The sequence below is a fragment of the Salvelinus alpinus genome, chromosome 6, assembly GCF_045679555.1.
Source record: "Salvelinus alpinus chromosome 6, SLU_Salpinus.1, whole genome shotgun sequence".
In the NCBI taxonomy this organism is placed as follows: Eukaryota; Metazoa; Chordata; class Actinopteri; order Salmoniformes; family Salmonidae; genus Salvelinus; species Salvelinus alpinus.
Genome location: NC_092091.1, coordinates 19515854 through 19521417, shown reverse-complemented (window position 1 = coordinate 19521417; position 5564 = coordinate 19515854).

The following is a 5564-nucleotide window of genomic DNA, read 5'->3' as shown; positions in this document are numbered from 1 at the left end:
ATAGCGGGATTTCTTCTAAGCTTCCGGGTTAGAGTCCCGCTCCTTGAAAGCAGCAACTCTAGCCTTTAGCTCAGTGCGGATGTTGCCTGTCTTGGCTGTGTGCTTAGGGTCGTTGTCTTGTTGAAGGTGAACCTTCGCCCAAGCTTGAGGTCCCGAGTGCTCTGGAGCAGGTTTTCATTAAGGATCTCTCTGTACTTTGCTCCATTCATCTTTGCCTCAATCCTGACTAGTCTCCCAGTCCCTGCAGCTGAAAAACATGCTTCACCATAGTGATGTTGCCAGGTATCCTCCAGACGTGGCACTTGGCATTCAGGCCAAAAAATTCAAACTTGGTTTCCTCAGACCAGAGAATCTTGTTTCTCATGGTCTGAGAGTCTTTAGGCAAAGTCTTTGGCCAACTTCAAGCGGGCTGTCATGTGCCTTTTACTGAGGAGTGGCTTCCGTCTTGCCACACTACCATAAAGGCCTACTTGGTGGAGTGCTGCAGAGATGGTTGTCCTTCTGGAAGGTTCTCCCATCTCCACAGAGGAACTCTAGAGTTCTGTCAGTGACCATCGGGTTCTTGGTCACCTCCCTGACCAAGGCCCTTCTCCCCCGATTGCTCAGTTTGACCAGGTGGCCAGCTCTTGGTGGTTCCAAACTTCTTCCATTTAAGAATGATGGAGGCCACTGTGCTCTTTGGGACCTTCAATGCTGTGGAAATGTTTTCCCCAGATTTGTGCCTCGACACAATCCTGTCTCGGCGCTCTACGGACAATTCCTTCGACCTCATTGCTTGGTTCTGGCTCGGTTCTTGCTCTGATATGCACTGTCAACTTATATAGACGGGTGTGGGCCTTTCCAAATCATGTCCAATCAATTGAATTTACCACAGGCGGACTCCAATCACATCATGGATGATCAATGGAATCAGGATGCACCTGAGCTCAATTTCAAGTCTCATCGCAAAGGGTCTAAATACGTATGTAAATAAGATATGTTTTTTATTTTTCATAAATTTGCTAACATTTCCAAAAACCTGTTTTCGTGTTGTCATTATGGGGTATTGTGTGTACATGGTGAGGAAATTGTTTTATTTAATTCATTTCAGAATAAGGCTGTAACGTAAGAAAATGTGGAAAAAGGTAAAGGGTCTGAATACTTCCCGAAGGCACTGTACAGTATGATCACATATCTCTCTTATGTGTGGGAATACTTTGGAACAGATGTCCAAAATTAAAATCACTGGTAGCTGATTTGCTGGTATTTTTACAGCCTTATGTCTAAAATACAAAATATATATATGATTTTTTTTGGAAGGGAGGCTCAACTTGGGGGGACAAATAAAAACCCCTGCGGGCCGCCAGGTGGGGAACCCTGGCCTATGGTCTCATGCGTCTTCTCATGTACTCCCTGTGGAAAGGCCAAGTACCCGCAGGGGGCCTTGTACCCCTGGTTGGAAACCACTTTAAGATATGTCATAGCCTACTTAGGTAAAGTACTTGGATGTGAGGTTGGGTCAGTAGTATTATTAATTACATTCTACAATGTATACTGCCTCAAAGTCCTATAACTTTGGGGGGAGTGGGGGGTTTAAAAGTTTCAGTCAAATTAAATCACAACTATACATCATTCTGAACCTAAATCACATCCGATGGGTGAAAAATTGCAGAGGAATGGGATATGCAAAAAAAAAATTTTTTTATTACTAATGACATAATTACACAAATGTGTTGTTGATTGCTACACCTCCAGACCTGGGAGTAAAAAAAAGAAAGATGAACAATAACAGAAGAGTGCACACAATCTTTTGGAGTTTCATTTTACTGTACATAGAAACACCACAACACAAATGGTGGTGATACAAGTAGCATTGATAGGTTGGTTGTTTAGCAACAAAACCGACACGTACGCAACTATGGGGCAGAACATACAAGGTTGGCTTAGATTTTTTGACAAACTATATTTTGTCTCCAATATTTATTGAAAACATCAATGAGCACTTGTATGGGGTCAATTTCACACCATATGTATTGAATTCAAAATAAAATATATCGTGAACATGAAAAATAAAGTTGAGAATGTGAACATGTTTTCGAGGACGGGTGAAATAATGGATGTTGAAAACAAAAACCAAACAATTGAAAGCAAAATGATTAGAATTGTAAACAAAAATAAGACATCAAAAGCAAAACCACAAAACTTGTAAGCAAATCATTTTAAAGCGAGATGATAACTATGACAAATGGTAAAAAATATATATATTTGAAAAAGAATGCAAAAATCATTTTCGGTTAAACTTTCCCAGCAACCAATCCTGTTGAATACATTTTGCCTACGCTCTTGCCTGCATGTACTACCTTTTGGTTACGCTACTCGTATCTTTGCTTTTGTTGGCTGTTTCTTTGCTTTCACTGCCAGTCTTTTCGATTGCGAGTTTTGAAATTATTTTTCCGTGAAGGGCGGGGTTTAGAGGGAGGTGTAGACAATGAGTCTCCATTGGTCCACTAGTTTTGGAGTGACGGTTCGTCTTAACCCAATCAATGAACATGATAAGTAGGTAATAGAAAAAAGTCTAAGTATTCGGTCTGACATCACCTGGTTTTAGGGTTTTAGCTAACGTACTTTAAAATTGTCAGTCGCGGGTCAATAATGTACGGATATTAGAAGCATGTCTATCTGATACATTTAATGACAAACCATCTAACTACTTAGGTAAACATATGACTTACCTGTTGCACAACGTTTGGCGCAGGTGTATGGCGAACCAGTTACCAACACCAAACGTTGTGCAACAGGTAAGTCATATGTTTTCCCTAAGTAGTTAGATGGTTTGTCATTAACTGTATTAGATAGACATGCTTCTAATATCCGTACATTATTTACCCGTGACTGACAATTTTAAAGTACGTTAGCTAAAACCAGGTGACCTCAGACCGTCTACCTAAGTAGGCAATAGAAAAAAAGCCTGTCTATCATGTTCATTGATTGGGTTAAGACGAACCGTCACTCCAAAACTAGTGGACCAATGGAGACTCATTGTCTACGCATCCCTCTAAACCCCGCCCTTCACAGAAAAATAATGCCAAAACTTGCAATCGAAAAGACTGGTAGTGAAAGCAAAGAAACGGACATCAAAAGCAAAGATACGAGTTGCGCAACAAAAAGGTAGCACATGCAAGCAAGAGCGTAGGCAAAATGTATCCAATAGGATTGGTTGAAAATTTAACCAAAAACTATTTTTGCATTTGTTTTCAAATAAAAAAATTAAAAGTTTGTCATAGAGTTTTGCTCTCGCTTTAAAATTATTCGCTTAAAAGTTTTTGATGTATTATTTTTGTTTACAATTATATACATTTTGCTTTCAATTGTTTGGTTTTTGATCTCAACATCCATTATTTCACCCGTTCTCGAAAATATGTTAACATTCAACTTTATTTTTCATGTTCACGTTTTTTTTATTTTTTTATTCAATACATATAGCGTGAAATTGACCCCATACACTTGTCCCTCAAATATAACGTTACAGAATATTAGCATAGATGTGACATCAGTCAAAACGCCTTAAAACAAGAAATGGTATCAAGAACTAGATAAAACGAGCCACCTACGGATTCCAAACGTGGCAGGTTCTTGTCATTGTTGCTAGCTATCTGACCATCCAGAATCACAACACACTGTCTTCTGCCCCATTGAAGCGTGCGCATCGTTTTCCTGACGTCAGCTAACCCGTCTATAGATAAGCCCTGACAATTTAGTTTTTTTACAGTCACATTTTCTAGCTAAACATTTTACTAAAATTGGACTGCAAAGACTGCCACAAAATGATCTGCCAGATATATCATATTATACCTCTGCAACTGTCATAACCAATATGCTTGGTTGCATTCAAGTTATGCATGCAAATCTGACAATAAAAGGCTACATTTTTACTGGCAGCCCAATTCAGTATTTCCCCCCCGCTAATTGGACTTTTGACCAATCACATCAGATCCTTTCAGATCTTTTTCAGAGATAATCTGATTGGTAAAAAGACCAATTAGTGAAAAACAAGATCAGAATTGGGCTGCCTGTCTAAACACAGCCTAAGTACAATGACCCTTATGCACCATGGACCAATGTACTGTGTAAAGAGATAGACTGGATACCCTGGAGTGGTGAGTAGGACAGGAGACTGACTGTAAATCTGAATTCTCCTAGCCAGTCCATTTGAGTTTTGGACTTCCTGTGATTACATTATGGAGTGTAGCTCCCAAGTCTTTAAAATAAGATTAAAAAGTGAAAACTTGTATTTTTCCTCTCAAGGGACCAGGCCTAAGGATTTTTTGGAAGCTGTCTTTGCTGCATTTCTCTAGGTGAGATTTGTAGATGGGTTGTAAAGCTGGTGTTTCAATGTGATATTTACAATATAACGGGAGTAATCACAACAGCATACATTTACAACACAATCTAAAGTTACAGAATAAATACTGTATGCCGTGTTATAAATGTTTTATTTTCTCCATGCGTTTTACCATTATGGTTTACCATTGCTACAATATACCACTTGTTTTTGGTCATGGATGTTATATTAGGGGAAATTATTGTATACTGCAGTAACTGCCAACATTGCACATATTCTCAAATACAAACCGACAATAGCAACAACCTTGTCACGCAGTCTTTGACACGTTTGTTTCTTTCGAGCATTTTTTACTTTTACTAATACTGACCAAATAGTGGCTTTAACATTAAACAGAATAAAATTGTGAGAGGTTAGCAAATATATAGAGTATGGCAACATGATCAGCCTGAAGGCACTTTATGATGCTTGTTTGCTTTCTATTGAAGATCAGAATGTAGTGAAGCCCTGCCTCTATTCTACTCCTCAAGCTAATCATACAGTCTGAGGATGTTTTGAACATGTCAGGTACTGTTAGGGCCAGGAGTTTCCCTGATCTGGACAACTCATCAGGTTGTGTGGTCAAGGAAAAACTCCTGGCCCTAACTTTATGAAGACCTGTATTCCTTGTTTCTAACAAGTCTTGATTCAGCATTATGAATGTTATATTAGGCAGTTCAAAATAGTGTTTGAACCATCACCACAGCAGTGCTTCTCAACTTCAGTCGTCCAATAACCCCAACAGCAAACATTTTTGTTGTAGCCCTGGATAAGCACACAGATTCCAATGGTTAACTAATCATCAAGCCCTCAATGAGTTGAATCAGATGAGTTTGTTCGGGCCAACAACAAAATGGTGTGCTGTTCGGGGTACTCGAGGACTGGAGTTGGGAGACACTACTATACACTACTCCTAGGCCAGTGCAACCCAGTGCTATGAATCCAATGATAGCATTGTGGGTTTATCAAGGAATGATTGTCTATGAACTGACTGACACAAATCAAACAAAGTTAGTTGCCTATTAATAAAGACAACAAAAAAATGTAATGATGCTTTCAGGGGCATCACAGCTTACTGCATTTCACTTTCAAAGCTAACACTTCACTGAACAAAACAGCTCAAACTAGTCTCTACAAAGATTCACTTATACATCATGCTCGCTGTTTGGTCATTCAAGGACCAAATATGAATGGCTACTGGGGA